Here is a 16,507-nt window from a genome sequence, read left to right as displayed (position 1 = left end):
TTCCTGCTGCTGAGGACACCGGATATGGCACTTCACCGGTGAGTGATTCCTGGTGATCTGGGGTGGTCCAAGGGATCGTGATGCTCCCTGCACCGTTTTGGTCTCCCTGGCTGTTGGAGCAGGGCAGGAGAGCCCAGCTCATCACTTGTTTTTAGGCATTAACATCTACGATTGCAGAGCCCTCAGGGAGCTCGGAGTGGAAAATCCTGTGCTCCTCATCCCAGCCCATCCCTTGCTTAATGAGCACATTAACAACAAGCCCCCGATTATTTATATCAATTTCAAAATCTCCGAAGACGCGCCTATATATAAGCAGAGCATCAGATCCCAGCCCTGTAATGGGTCATTAATGTATTTTAAGCGAGAGAGACAAGTTCACGTTGGCAGAGAGAGAGATCAAAAATGCTTTTATAGCAAAACGACCAAGAGTGCCTTTTTGATTGCCTCTAAAATTCCCAGTGAATAAATGAATAATAGAAAAATAAATGAATAATAGATATATCAGTGGATTAGCTATTGCAATGCAAGGATAATAAGTCACCCTGCACCCTTGCCAGAATGTTTGTTTAACAGGACAAACTGGGAAAGTCAATGCAGGAGGTGTGTGGGGACGTGAGACAACTCCCTGGTCGTGTCACTGCAGGAGATGAACTTGGGGTGCTGCTTCAGGCAGGTGGCTTCTTGGGGCCCCACATCCAAACTGCACCCAAAGAGGGTTGCAGCCGCTTCTTGGCTGCGTTCCTTGGGCTCAGGACTGGCTGCACACGCTGTGGGTGCTGCTGGTACGGTGCTGTGGGGGTTGCTCTGGTTGGTGCTGGGGGTTTGGACAGCGTGGGTGCCATGGCCTTGGGGCTCTGGCCATGTCGAGAGGAGCCTCAGCCGGCGTGTACCATCCCCGAGCCGCTCTGGAGCCATGTGCACTAGAGGGAGACAAAGCCCCACGCTCGGCTGGTGGGACTGGGGCACCGCGGGACCAGGGCACGGTGGGATGGGGACCCCAGTCTCTCCCGGGATGCATGGTGGGTGCTGCTGGGCTTCTCCCAGCGCGGGGTCCAGCCAGATACACTGAGGATGCTCCAGCACGGGACTGGGAGCTCCTCGAGGGCCCAGGTCTGGATCTGTGGGTGGGCTGAGCCCGGCCCCTTCACACCTCGGGGGCAACACGTGGCTCCCACCGCCAGAGCGCTCAGGACGCGCGATGGTGCGGAGCTTCCCCGCGCGGTGCTGGTGCCCAGGCTGCGCTCGCTGTGCTGCCTCCTGAGGCCCCGGCCGCGGCTCTGCCGCAGCGGCGATCGATGTCCCCAACCGCGGTGGCACCCCGCGGGGCCCCGGGTCGATAGGCATTAGGGGCCTGGAGACAGGGCTGTTTGTGGCTTCGGTGCCGGAGCCGCTGGCCACGGCCGGCAGCAGCTCAGGGCTCCATAAGCCGCATGGGAAGCGCGGTCGGGGCTCCTGCAGCCACCAGCGCCGTCCTCCCCCCTTCAAGGGCGCAGATCCCTGCTGCCCACACACCAGTGGGGTTTTCCTGGGGTCTAAATGGCCAAAAACCCGTGGGGTTTGGTTTCTGCTCAGCACGTGAGAGGGGCAGTCCCTCGGCAGGAGGTTGTGCCCAAGGGATGGTTTGTAACTGCTCCACCAAGGAGATGCTGTTTTTCCAGAGCACGTTTTGTTCCAAGTAAATATAATAGGGCTGAGAACAAAAATACCTGACTTTTCACTGTTACCCATCTCCACCAGCCCCTCACTCTGGTGCTGGTGCCACCCACCCATCTGGCACTTGGTTTGCTGACATGGGGGTTGCGTTGCTCTGGGCACCCCCCAAACATGGGGGTAAATTCAGAGCTTCAGCAGGTAGCCCTGGACATCGCTTTGGCTTTGGGGGGGACAACACAAAGGTGATGCTGGTGGCTGGATGCTTTAATGACATCCTTTACATCCTCATGCTGGTGAGTTCGCTGGGATGGGGATGCCAGCTGCCTGTTTTACGGTGTCGCTGAGGCCTGAGTTGTTTGTGGGGACATCCACCGTGAGAAGCCACGGGCCGGGGATCAGCTGAGCACATGGGGGGCTGTCAGGGCACTGAACCAGCTCTGGGGATGGGAAAAAGCTCCTGGAGAGTCAAGGGATGTTGGCAGAGGGAGGGCTGGAGCTGCCCCCGTCCCTGCACCCTGTCTCTGCTCCAAGCTATCAGAGTGATACCTCTGGAGGAGAGGGCTGTGTTCCTGACTGATTCAGTCTTGAGCCGTTCACATCCCTGGTACTCTGTTTCAGTGGGGTTGGTTTGGTTGCTTTCTTGCCTTTTTCTGCTCTGCAGAAAACCCACTTTCTCTTTCCTGCATGCTCCCCACCCCCCCCACCCCCCCAGGCTGGCCTGAAGGAAAATAAACTTGCCTAGAAGAATAAAACGAAATAAGCAGAGGTGCTTCTCCTTAGCACAGCTGAGGCTTTTCCCTTCCTTTTTCCACTCTCTGCCCACAACCACAAGGCTAGAAACCGGCTCCTGTTTCCAAACCACTTTGTCAGACACTCCAGTGCTGCTCTGCTCCTCGGCCCTGGTAAAATCCTGCTCCCCCGACTGCAGCACCGGGGCTGTGGCAGCTCTGCTTGGCTCTGAGCCCAACGCTGCCAGCAGCGCTTCACCCCTGCAAATAGTCATCATTAGAGCAACGAGCCCGTCCTGTGCTCCACAGCATCCAGTTGGGAGAGGTGGAAACGGCCCCCGGCGAGTTTTCTGGGGGAGGGTTTGGAAGGGGTGGCTGACAGCAGGGGTTTGGTCCAGGTGTTAGACGCTGCTGTGTTTCAGCTGAGAATATCCCCTGTGGTTTGGTTGATGGCTGAGGGATGCAAACGAGCTCTTGCTTTACTTTGTATATTTGTTTAGAGCCACGGTCTGTCTTTTTTATTTTTGGCTTCTAATTTGGACTCGTCTGAGCAGCCTCATTTGTTTAGATGGCCCATCTGGACAAGTGCTTGAAAATACCCTTCTTCTGGGACATTTTTGCTAGGAACTGAGGTCACCTAGTGAAGCTGTCGGCTCTGACAGGCTTGGTGGGAGATGAGTGCCAGCTGAGGAGAGCACTGGCTGCAGTGGTTCCTCCAGCACTGGTACCCCGGGACCTGGCATCAGCCCCGGATGACTGGGACACTTAGAAAAGTGTCCCTGTGGCACACACAGGTGGGTTCCCCCAGCACCAATCTGGGGCAGTAGGGATTGGAACATCGTTAAGCCTCAGCCAAGGCCACCAGAGTAGCCCCTACCCAGGAGCCCATGTCCTCCTTGTCCTACTGCCAAGCCTGGAGGTCCACAGGTGCCATCCTGAAGCCCTTCCAGTCGCAGATGTCCTGGTGGCAACATCAGGGAGGGGTTTTCAAGGGCTTTTCAGGCCAACTTGAGTAAGTCATGGTGATGCCCAGCTCAGCCTCTGCAGGACAGAGCTCCCTTGCCACAGGACCTCGGGAAGCATCACCTTGCACTTCCAGGAACCTTGAGATGGGGAGAGGGGAGAAGACTCCGGATTTCTGTTCTCTTGCTAGTTTGTTTGTGCACTTAATGAAAATGGCTGTGTCATTAGAAACCACAGGTTCCCCGCTGTTGACATCTCCATTAATGAAGAAATCATTTCTATTTGCAGGTCAAGAGCTGTGGTTTGCAACCAGTTACGCTAATGAAGACTGTGGCATGCCCAGCCTCATCTGGCCCCGCGCCAGCACCCGTGGAGAATTTGACCCACGCCACTGAGTGCTTTCCCCAATTAAACGTCGCGGCGGCGGGCCTGGCGCTTCCCGTTACTCCCAGCAGGAAGGCTGTCGGTGGCAGACAGGGTTCTTGTGGTACCCCAGACCCCCAAAGCATCCCAAGCTGTGCGGCTGGGTGCGATGGTTTCGTGGCCGGCGGCTGGCAGGAGCGGCCGTCCCCATCCTGGCCTCGGTCCTCATCGTGTCGTCAAAGGAAGGAGCTCCCAGGCAGGGTGAAGTAGTGAAGTGATGCTGCAAAATCAGCTTTCGAAGGGCTTCCCTGGGGCTTGGCGGCCAGGAGGCGGATGGAGAGGAGCGTGGCTGGTGCTGTGCAGCTCCCAGCCTGTTGTGGCTCTACTCGTGCCCCAGTGCCAAGGCTCTACCACAGCCCTGGCACTGCTCAGGCTACCACCCGCTTGGGTAAGTGCTGTGGCCTCAGGGATGGCCGTGCTGGCCATGGCCCTGAGCATCACTGCCCAGCTAGGCTCAGCAAGAGATTCCCTTCAAACCATCCCAGCTGTGCTGTGTGCACCCACAGCATGGGGACGGCTCCATCTGTCTGTCCTCCAGGTAACGATGGATGCCAGATGCGTGCCAGAGATTTCAAACATCACTGCAGCCTGCTGAGGACCTCTGCACCTCTCGCCTCGTCTCTGCTGGGTGAGCTGGGGCAGGTCTGTCACCGCAGGGTCTGGGAGGTCCTGCCCTCATAGGCAGCTGCAGCAAGACCCCCCCCACAAAGTGTTGGGTACGCACAAGATGCAGCCCAAGCTCTGGGGTTCAGGATCTTAAGATTAGACACCCATCACCTGTTAGACAGCTAGACAGCAGCCTTGGGGTGTCCTGTGGGGATGTGTGTGTGTGTGGGGGGAAACAACAGCTCCTTAGGTCCTTTGCAAGGATGTCCCCTGAGCCAGTGGTCCCCAGGCAGCGCCCTGATGCTAAGGCCCAACAGAGACTGTCTCCTGCTGACCCCTTCGGCCCCCCAAGCGCTGTGTTTCCTCGGGCAGAAGCAGAGCAAAGCCGTGACCACGCCGATGTGTTTCTCCTCCCGGTAAGTGACTTGGGGCAGAGCACTGGCCTCTGATGGGAAAGTTCCTTCTCACGGTGGGTCGGTGCTGGGGGGGATGGCTGGCAGAAACCTGGGGGGTGAGGCAACAGCTCTCTGTCTTATATCAAGGACTATAATTATGCATTTTCCAGCCCTGTTTCTTAACACAAAGGAGGAATGTGCAGTTATGTGATCACAGTTTGCTGCAGTGAATTATTTAGTCAATCTGTCCCGGAGCATGTTGTTGAGGCTAATGTTGCTTGTACTAATGTAGGAAATCATTAAAGATCAATAAAGAAATCATTAGCAGTGTGACGCCCTTACCGAACCGCCTGAGCTACAGATACACCACTTAATCCGGCCATAAAAACGGCACCATGAGCTCATTTTAATGGGTGTCAGCAAGATTGATTGGTCAGGGGCAAAGGTTATAACAGCAATTTGGGAGCAGGACCGCTAATGCACTTGTAACTCCTTGGTACACTTTAATGCAAGTTAAACAGAAAATGCCCTGGAAACCGCATAGAGTCCTCTTGTGCAGGGGGTTTAAAAGACTTTCAATGTAATGCAAGGTTTAGGAATAGAAATAGCACGATAGAGCAGATGGATTTTACTTAGTTAAAGGAAAACAAGCTGTAACACTGCTCAATAGAGGCGACTCCAAGCGGCTTCCAGTGGGGCTGAAGCTGTTGGGGATGCTGGGCAGGGGTTTGGGTTCGGTCCCCGAATTGGTTGCCCCTTCCCCCCCGCCCCCCCAAGGCTGTGATGGGGCTTTGCTTGGTTTCTGTGCTGCTTCAGGGGGATGGCATGGGGTGTTGAGCCCTGCCTGCCTGAGAGGCGTTTGTTTTTCTGCCAGTGCTACGAGCACCCAGGAGGTGCCCTGATTTTTGGTGTGCTTTCCCAGCTTGTGCCTTTTCCCAGTTACGCACTGGGGCTGTGGGATGACCTTGGGCAATTCCCTGTCGGTGCCTCAGTTTCCCCATCTGTGAAATGGGCTCAGTGATGCTATGCGACGGGTCATGGTCTTGAGTGGTGTCACTTCACAACATTGGGGAGCAGAGCTGGGGGTCCTCCAGGCACTGAGATGTTTCCTGCACAGGGCTGTCTCCTCTTCTCAGCACTGAAGAAACACCGAAGGCTCAGGAAAATCCGTATTTACATAACGAGGCCACATCTCCCTACAATCCTGACAAAAGGGCATCGGATTAAGTAGACAAATCCCAATACCGAGGAGGGGAAATTGTGGTGGTACCAGAAGCACACTAAAGCAATTAGTGGGCAGAGTTGCCGGGCTCCACCGTTAAATTCTGTGGTCACTCGGCGTTTAATGAAACCCCATCCCAAGGAAGAACATCAGCTGTGACCTCCTCATACTTCACGTTGGCCACAGGCACACCACAGCGGTATCAAGAGTGATTCGAGGCATTAAGGAAAATTACTTATTGCAAGAGAGAGTCTAATGAAAAAGCCCAGCCCAACTGACCAAACTGAGCGGGGCTGGAGTAATGGGACTGTGGTTTTTCTCTCCTCGCTCGTCAGGTTTAAATTACCAGCATTGGATTGTAGAGCCTTGTGTTAATTAGTCCTTTCGTTAGAGGTTTCTTCCTTGGGGGTGAGCAGCTGCTTTGGGAGGTTTTACCCTGATCCAAGATGCACTGGGATGAGTTTAGGTTGGTTTCCATGCTGTGGCTGGTGCTCATGTGCTCAGGTTCCAGCAGGGAAGCGTTTGTTCCCTTCCCTGCCCTAGAACGTGTCACAAAACCCCCACTGTTCTCATATATCCTCTTTCTTGACGAGGCTGAAATATCAAAGCGGCGTAAAAAAGAACCAACCAAACCCTGAGCATCAATTTGCATGTAATTCCTTATCTGAGCCGTGTGGGATCGTTCCCAGGCAAGAGAAGAGCTCAGCCTGCTGCCTGTCCGACTTCCCCTTCCTCATGGCATCTTCTTGAGCTCCTGCTCGTGCTGGGACTGTCTGTGTGGCTGTTTGGCCCTGCCCACTGCTCAGGATGGGACCTGGGTTTGAAAACGTGGTTTCAGATGCAAATTTCAGCCCAAAACGTGAGCCTGGCTTCAGGACAGCGCAGACCTGTGTCCGGGGAGACGCTGTGCTCTGTGTAGGGCTGCTGTCACCTTCAGCAGCATCCCTGGGATGGGCACATGAACCCAGTTACTGCTGGTTCAGTCACTGTGTGGGGGCTTGGCAAAATCTGGAGCGGAGGGGATGAGCCATCAGCTGATCCATGAAGTTTGTCTTAGGCAGGGGGACAGGGAAGGCTGGTCTTTTCCTGGAAAAAATGCTTCCTCTTAGCCTGGCAGTGAGGGATTGATGTATTCCGGGTTAAAACCAAGCCAACCCACGGCGCCCAGCAGGGATGCTGCTGCTATGTTTGTGGCCAAGGTCTTTGGAGAAGCCCATGGGCACCACACCATCCTGCCCAGAGAACCCTGAAGAAGAGCTGGGAAAAAGGAGAACTGGTCAAATGCCCAGTAGCCAGAGCCCCAGGAAGGTGTTCTTTTGGTGGCATAGCACACACCATCCAGAGCAGCCTTCACTGATCCCCTCCCCTTGAACGGTGACTACTGCCCTGTTAGCCACACCGTATTTTAAGGCATTGAATGTTTAATTATAAATGGCATAATAATCCATGGGTAATGAAGTCCAGACCCCTGCGGATGCAGTGGATGCAGCTTGCATTAGCTGCCGCTTGCTCCTGACAACTTCATAAAACACCCATTAGGCAGTGCCAGCCGGGAGAGAGGTTACATCCCTGATTAATAAGTAATTTCTAATGAAAAGTTTCAGGCTGGTAATCAAGGAAATGCACTGGCTGTGGCCACAAGTGTTTATGAGATTCTTAGTGAATTATTCTGATGGTGTTTGGGAGCTGCTGAGGCTGCAGCCATTGCTCAGGTTGGGCCAGGAAGGATGCTTGTGCCAAGGGGAAGAGATACCCCCATGGCCCCGACTGGGGATCCATCTGAGAGGGAGGATAGGCAGGGATGGGGCTGGGAGTTCTGCGCTGGGGATGCAGCGTGATCAGCTCTGGTGAGGTGAGAGGAGGTGGCAACAGAGGCAGCCCCAAAGCTCCCTGTCCCCCATGAGCCCCGGCAATAGGGATGCAGCACAAGGATGCCTGTGGGTAGCAGGGGAGGAGCAGAGAGCCCAGGCTTGGTGTGCTGCTTGGCTTTTGAAACCGTTAAACCCTGGTGTTTTGCTTTGTTTTGGGGTGGGTTTTGTTGGTTTCAGGGTTGGGTTTGGTTTTTTTTTTAAATTTGTGATTTTTTTTCTCCCTTTTTGCTTTTTTTCTGCGAAGCCAGCACCCATCTGGGGGCTGTTCCTCCCTCTCTGTGCCTAGACCAGTCCCACACCCTGCACCCATGGTCTGGGGGCTCCATCCAAGCACCTTGGGGGTCTGGCATTGTGTTCACATGGCCAGCAAGGGCGAAGCAGTGGGCTGGCATCTCCCTCCCCACTGCCACTGCCACCCCCCTGCCCTGGGGAAGGGAGAAGCAGGGTGCTGAGAGTCGGTAATTCAGCATAAACCCTGGCTAGGAAGAGAAAATCCCCACCGGGCTTTGCAAGGCAGGCGCTTCCTTCGAACCCCAGAGAGCTGCAGGTGGGGGGTGTCACTGGGAGCTGCGTCTCCCTCCCACCATCACCCCCCCACCCTCAGCCGCATCCCCTCCCACACGGCCCCCCCGGCACGTCGGGGGGCTACAAAACCACCCCAGGGTCATCGGCCACGGGCGACTTCCCCAGCGCAGCCCAGACTTCTGCTTGGGGTGCGTGAGCTGCTGCGCCGCGGCCCCCCCGGCACCGGAAGCTGCTGCGTGTTGTGTCTGCTGCGTCGCTGAGAAAAAAGGCGATTTCACGATTTCATGCAACGTCTCTGTCTGCTGGAGCCGGGGGGAAACGCCCTGGGCCGCTTCCTCCCGGCCATGGGGATGGTGGGGGGACAGAGTTGGGGGCACTAGGGGGGTGATGCTCAGCCCTAGGGTCCTGTGTGCAGCCTGGTACTGGTCTGGGGGTGCTCCCCCATCCCCTTCATCCCCTTTTCATGCTCCCCAGAGCAAAACACAGCGGTTTTTGGGACAGAAATGATGCAAAGCCATCTCTGCACTAGTTGGGTTCTATGGCACCAGAGTCACTCCAGAGGGACACCCTGAGTGAGGGTGTGGGCTCCCCACAGCCCCTTCCCGTGGCAGGAGCTGCATCTGCACATGGGGGGCTGGGTCCCCATTTGGGGTGAGCCAGGGCTGGTTTCATGCCAGCCTCCCTGGGTCTGAGCTAAGGGGACGGGGCCCACTTGGCCGTGTCACCACAGGGTTCCTGCAAAGTTCAGCAGCGTCTGCGGGCGCCAGGTTTCAAATCCTTCCACGCAGCAGAGACCGAGCTGCTGCCGCCATCCCTGCCCCCTCCTCACACCCCGCTGTCCCAGCATCCCCCTTCGCATCCCGCAGCACCGGGGCGCAGCTGCCCCCACGGAGGGGGTGTGCAGGCTGAGGGTTTGGGTCGCCCTTCAGCCCCAAGGAAGGAGCTTCAGTGCTGGAAGTCACCAGCTAAATCAAAACCTTAGAAAAAGTGGTGCCTGAAATGAAGTGTTTCCTCCCCAGCTGAATGCAAACCCCCCGCTGCCTGTTCCCCCCCACTCAACCATGCCCCCCCCCCACACGTCCTGATCTGATCCATTGGGTTCAGACCCCCACCACTTTCTCCTGCAGCTCTCGAGGTTGTGTGGGGACTGGGATGAGCTGTGTGTTGAGTGGACCCAGAGCGGCTGGGGGAATACCAGTGCCTGTTTGCCATCCCAGACCCCAGTACAATGCTGCACATGAGCCCCCCCCCAACCACTCCTCTACCACAGCAGCTCCCAAACGTGAATGAAATGTGCCTGTGTGCTTTTGTATTTAATTTTAGGTCCCATCCCATCCCCCCCATCAGCCCCTGCAGGTTGAGTCACCTGCGGAGGCTGTTCCAAAATGATTCAGAGCACATTACAGGAATTCAAAACTCCCATCTCAGGGTGGTTTCGTTTCAGGAGGAGCCCCAGTGATGTGTGTGGGGAGGTGTGAGCCCCCCCCTGCCCGCCCCATCAGAGCCCCTGTGACACCCGTGGGTGTCAGCACTGATGCTGTCCCCAGGAAAAGCCACCCTTTGGCTCTGCTTCTCCTCTCCACCTGCCTGACCCCACTCCCAGCCCCGGAGCTCGGAGGGTCTCATGTCACACACATGGCTTGAGAGAGGCAAAAATATGTATTTTTCACCCAGGAAAATGCCACCTCAACAGCAGGAGTCACTCCAGCTCTGAACTACTCCAGGTTTGTAAAGATGCTGCTGAATGGGGACTGCACATTGAGTCGTGCCTCAGTTTCCCTTATTGCTAGGCAGTGGCTGAAACCATCTGCAGGGAAGTGTGCAATTTCTCAAGGAAAGAGAATAAGGCCTTTTCAAACCCTGGATGTGCATCCCACCCCACCACCCCAACCCTGCTCTGCTCCCCATTGATGGGGGGCAGAGCTGGGCCTCTCCAGGCTCAGGGAGGTGACCCAGCCTTGTGTTGGTGGCCAGGACCTCAGGGCTCCCTCCCTGGGGATAGGACTGGGGATGCTCGACCTCCACAGCTGCCCGAGGTCCAGGAGCCACCCAGGGGTCTCCTCCAGGTCAGAGGAGCCCTCAACATCCTCTCTGCCCGCCCTGCCCCAGCGATGATACAATTTCAGATAAGAGGTTTGGGGTTTCTCTCTGTTTTTTTGAGGCAGGGGACAGTTTTCCTGTTTGAAGAGGGAAAAAAAAAAACAACCAACACACACACACACACACACACACACACACACCCCACCACCTCTTCGGAGCTTCCTCCTCTTAAAAGATCTGCCCGTGATGTGCTGCGTGGAAGGTTAATTGTGCTGCAGGTCCTGGGAGGCAGCAGCACCAGTTGCCACTGCTGGGGTTGCTCTATTAATTTTATCTTCTTTTTTTTTGGGGGGGGGGGTTCTTTCCCCCCTCCTTCTCTCCTGCTCTGACTGTGACTCACTCAGCGGCAGCGAAGACACCAGTCCCTCCGTTTAGAGAAACCGCACGTCTGAAGAAGTTTCCCACGGTCTGCTCTTTAAATAGCTGCTGCGAGTCGCGGCTGGACCACGCCGGTGCTCGAGCATCGCTTCCCCCATCCTCTTCCTCTCCTGCGTGCCTTCCCCTTTCCCCACCCCCATCACCCCCAAAAACACCCCACAGGGGAATTTTTTCCCAGCACGAACCCACATTCGCTTCACCCCAAAACCCTCAGATGACCCCCCCAAGGACTGTGCGGTGCTGCTGGGGTGGTTTTCTGCCCAGGCTGGGCACCAAGCCCAGGCTCTTTGCAACCATCCCCTGCCAAATCCTGCCTGCAGCGCTGCCTCTGTCATCCCCCCCATCACCTGCCACTGCCTTCGTGACAATCGCCCCACAGTGCTGCTTCCGCCCTGGCTCGCTCACGGTGCCGCTGAGCTCGAAAAAATGATATAAAAAAAAAGAGAAAGAAAGAAAGAAAGAAAGCAAGTGGTGAGAAAGGAAAGAGCGTGCCAGGGGCCCTCTCCGCATCTCTTTCCAGTAAGCGAGAGTGGGGAGCGCAGAAGGGGGGGCAACCGGCCCTTCTGAGAAGCCCTTGGTGCTGGGGGAGGCAGAGGGGGCACCCGGGGGCTGGAGGTTTCTGTGAAAGCAGCTGGCGGTGAGGAAACCGAGTGAGGGAGGTGGATGTGCCCCCCTCCTGCAGATGAGCCTCCCCCCTCATCGCTGGCTCTTCTTGTGACGCTGTTTTAAAGGGTAAAGCTGGGATGTGCCCCCAGTGTTGTTCCCTGCGGGTGTTACCCCCCCCTGCACAGGGTCTGTCACCCCATCACCGCGTGTGGGTGCGAACCCTCCGCGTCTCGCAGGGCTGAGCTGGCTGCGGGGTCTGGGGGTGTTATCACCTGGGCTCACTCTTTGGGGTGTCACAGCTGAGCCCTGCTCACACGGGCTGTGGCAAGGTGCCAACAGCAATAATACCATCATCATTGTCGTCATCATCATCACCATTAGGTCACAAGCTACCTCCCTGCCTGGGAGGGCGGCAGGCTGGGGTGCAGCAGGGATCATGCTGGGGATGCTCTTCCCAGGCTGAGGTATCGCTCCATCCGCTCCAAAGCACCAGCTCCTCCTGCCTGGCCAGGGTGAAGCCATGTGGGGAGCCCTTGCCACCCCGCTTTTGGCACAGCCCTGCTCTGCAGCAAAGTGCTGGGGGCTCACACCTCAAAACACAGGCTGGAGGAACAAGTAAATACCTCGAGGTGCCTCTCCCTGCACCTGCAGCCACCAGCCTGGAGCTCCCCGGAGCAGGTGGAGTTGGGTCCCACGGCTCTGCAGATTCGGACCCACGGCGGGGTGGGCTGAGGGGGGGCGAGACAGGGTCCAGAGCAAGGATGGATCCTGGGACCTCACCCCAGCTGAAGCCTCCTGCTCCTGTTGTAGCCCTTCCCTCCCTTGCTGCCACATCCCAGGCGCATCCTGGGATCAACCCTTCCATTTTTCCACCCCCTTCTGTGCTGTCAGTGGGGGATTAAGCGCAGATTTGCTACAGATGTGATCAAGAGAAACAGCTGCCCAAGGGGAGGGGGGAGAAGGACAAGAGAAGGGAAAAAAGCAAGAAACAGAGGCAATATTATTTTGTTTAGCAAAAGGGGTGTTGCATGAATGGGAACAGAACACCACGGCTTGGATCCTCTTAAATTCATCCCTGGTCTCTAAGCCACTAGCTCTTCTGGTTTGAATCTCTTCTCTCTGGAGGAAAGCAAGTAACTCGGTAGTAATCCTGCTACAGATTTTTGTCTCTGAAATAAAACAGAGTATGGATGTCAGGGGAGAATCAGTGACCAGTGGTCATAAACCATGTGTGGTGATGGCATTGCAGGAGGTCCCACCCCGGCGCGGGAGGGATCGGGGACCTTTCTTACACCCGGCACAGCCGATTGCTGTGTTGGAGGCTGCTGCTGGGATTTGGGAGGCGGTCATTGCCAAACCCTCCCAAGGACTCAGGGCTTTGACCCCATCCCCATCCAATGGAGCTTTCAGGGATGTTTTCCACAGAGCGGATTTGGAGAGGATCTTGTTTCTGAGAGCAGACACCCAAGGTCACTGCTGGGCTGGGTCTGAGTCCTGTTTTCTGAAGTCCCAGCCCACCCTTGATCAAAGTTCACCCATTTGCTGCACTGCTGTTACTTTGGAAGCCAGACAGGGGGATACCTCCAACCCCCCAGGTGTGGCCAGGCAGAGGACATCTCACTGCTGCAAGGACTTCCCATGCCCACGGCTCCTTGTGCCTTTCTCCTTCGGCATCACTGGGTTGAGCCTTATTTTGGAAGCCAAAATCCCAGCGATACCCGGCTAACTGCACCTCTGCCGAGCCACGAGCGTGATGACAGGCATGTAGGAGCCGAAACCATGAGGGTGGCTTAGCCCCAGCACCTCTCCCAGCACATCTTCACCCTGTGCTGGCTTTACTGGCCTTACAGAGACACCCTGCGACGAGTCAGACCAAGGTGATGCCCGATGTGTCATGCTCGGTTCCTCGGAGCGCTCCCCTCCCAAACACCGCTCTGTAGGCTGGATCCATTAAAACAGCCAAGTTTGGTGGGAGCCATGGGATCTGCAGCACCTCTGCTTTGGATGGAGGTTAGAAACAGAGAAGACAGTGGCCCGCCCGGGCTGAGGGATGATAGCAGGGGGGCTCCTTCTTCTATGGGGATTTTATATTGTAATGATTTGAGCTATAGCTAATTAGCTGGCTTAAACAGCCCAACAAACAAAGAAGAAACTTTCTACTTAAAAGTGAAAGAAGTGGGGGGTGGGAAATGAGGTTTTTGTGGAAAAAACCCAAATCTCAACCAAACTACAGCTTGTGATGTTTGGGGGTTGTTTGTTTTTTTTAAAAAAGAGCCATTTTCAGTAAGAGTCGTAGTGAAAAGAGGTGTGAATCTTATTTATGGTGACACCTTCACAGTGAAAGGCTCTATAAATTCCAATTGGATCACTCACAAATTCAACATACAGATAGATATAGATAGAGATATAGATATAAAACTGGGAGGGGTGGCTGACACCCCAGAGCGCTGTGCTGCCGTTCAGCAAGACTTAGACAGGCTGGAGAGTTGGGTGGGGAGAAGTTTAATGACGTTTAGCAAGGGCAAGTGTAGGGTCTGGCATCTAGGGAGGAACAGCCCCAGGTACCAGTATAGGTTGAGGACTGGGCTGTTGGGGAGCAGTGTAGGTGAGAGGGACCTGGGGATCCTGGGGGACAGCAGGATGGCCATGAGCCAGCAATGTGCCCTTGTGGCTAAGAAGGGCAATGGCATCTTGGGGGGTATTGGAAGAGGGGTGGTTAGTAGGTCAAGAAAGATCATTGAATATACCAGTACCTTCTGCTATTGTGTGACCAAACATAAAAGAATTTTCAAGCCTTTAGTTTTATAGATTTTGAAACTGGAAAGAACAATGAACCCGACAGATCACATCCTTAAAGCAGGAGCATGAGGGCACTGCCACAAATGCATATATCTATATGTCTATATCTGTGCATCTATGTATCTATATATCTATATATCTATCTATATTTAAGGGTCCCCCCTCCACTGTTTCCTTGAATTACTGGGCATTCAGGGGTTTCCACCTTTCCTCTGAAGTCCAGACCAATTTCTGGTGTTTTACCTGAACCCCCCTCCCTGTGAGCAGCCAGGGATGCTCGGTACCCGCTGAGGCCCCGCAGCCCCTCAGCGCTGCCGAGCTCCCCGTGGGTGGTGATGTGGTGACATCTCCATTTCTTGCTTTGCCTTTTCTTTATATTTTTTTAAAGATTTATTTCTTCGAGGAGGCAAACGTCTCCAAATCCACCTCTGCCCACAGGCTGCGGGGATAACACTCATTTTTCAAACCACTTCAAACACTCCCCGGCAGCGAGCTGCAGCCCACGCGGGCTCTCGCACGCTGCCTGCTTGCCAGCCAAGAGGAGCAGCAACCAGCCATGAAATACCCTGTATGTCCCACCAAGGGCAGCGAGTCTTTCATGGGGGGGGGGGGGGGGAGGGGGGGGTGCAGAGCCAGGACCCTCCTTGGACCCCCAATCTTCATCACTGCCCCAAAATGGTGGCCAAGCCTCAGCCTCCACACCAGCCTGCATCCCAGTTCCTCTGGCTTTGTGGGCTCCCTTTGAAGCAGTGATGCTGGAGGGTGACAGCATCTTGCTCCCAAGCTCTCCAGATGATATTTTTTTCTTTATTAATGTCTAATCTTGCAAAATGCACCCTTAAAAAGAAGTGCCTGGGGTCTCCCTCCACAGCCTCTGCTGCAGGATGTTCCCACCCCTGGTTGCAAGTCGTGGTGGGACCACGGAATGGCCCCTCAGGCTGCTCCTGGTCCCCTTGTGCTGGTGAACTAGAACTGATCTCCGGGGTGGATGTCCCTGATAGGAGACATGTCAAGTGAGAACCCACCAGCAACTGCGTCCGCTTCCCTGGCTTCTGCAGGAAACTCTTCTTGGAGAACTTACGCTCTGAGACCACAGACCAGACACAAAAATTCATGTTCTTTGCCATAAATTGTTGTTTGGTTTTTGCATCACTGTTTGCAGGGGTGGCGGTTAAAATGGGTGGGAGATTGTGGCACGATCTCCAGCGTATTCAGAGCAGGATGATGTATTTCAACCCAAAAAGGGGAGAGAATTTCCTCGTGGCCCAAGGATGAATTGAGGTCTGAGGGGTTTTTAGACTTTCTCTCCTGCAGGGTGGATGTGAAGGGATGTTGGCCCCATGGGGACCTGCTGGCCCTGACACTTTTTTGCTCATCCCGCTTGGAAGAACAACAAAGTCCCTTAGTGACGGTGAGTGACGCTGCTTGCTGGGACGGCGTGCACAGCAGGATGGGGCTGTCACCCCACATGATGCCACCAGCCCTCCCCAGCGCCTGCCTGTGACCCCCAGCGTCAGACAAAAGGCACTGGGGTGACCACGTTCTGCCAGTGTGTGACTGTGGCATGACCCAGCGATGGCGCAACCTTGGCCCGTGCGGGGCTCTCCCCTGGGTCTTGCTGGTGCTCCCAGCTGAAACGTCCCTGCCCAGAGCTCCTGTCACACACGCCAGGACCACGGGCACTGCAGTGCAGTGGCAGAAGGTTGCTGACAGCCTGGTTGGTGTGTGCACGGGTGTTGAAAACTGCTCCAGGGAGCTGCTTGTGTTCCCACAGGTCTGAGTGTTGCACCCCACCACAACCTGCTGCATCCCATCGCGCTCTGTCGCACCCTATCCCTGGCAGTCTCGGGACCTGTGGGAGCAGGAAGGAGCAGGACCAGCCCATTGCAGTCCTGTGGGACCACAGATAGACAATCCCCTGCCTGTACCCACACCTGCTCCCACAGGCACCCAACGTCAGTCCTGTCAGACCATCAGCTCCACCGCACCGGCTCTGGCCGATCTCCAGCTCCAGCACCACCAGCAGCTCAGCACCAGGATCCAGTGGCAGCCACGACTCCCAGGTTCTGCTGCTTTCCCTGGGATGCGTAGGGAAAACAAGGCAGCTGAGACAGGAGAGGTCCCGTGGCCGGTTGCTGCTCCAGGGCCGGGAGGCATCGTTCCACCGGCGTCGGGGTTACAAGGGCGGCATTGTGCCACTGGCTGCACGGCGTGCCCGCGGCTCTGCACGGCCAGGCG

This window comes from Gallinula chloropus, assembly GCF_964237585.1.
Source record: "Gallinula chloropus genome assembly, chromosome: 22".
NCBI classification, from domain to species: Eukaryota; Metazoa; Chordata; class Aves; order Gruiformes; family Rallidae; genus Gallinula; species Gallinula chloropus.
The sequence above is the reverse complement of the archived record's forward strand: the minus strand, read 5'-3'. Positions refer to the sequence as shown.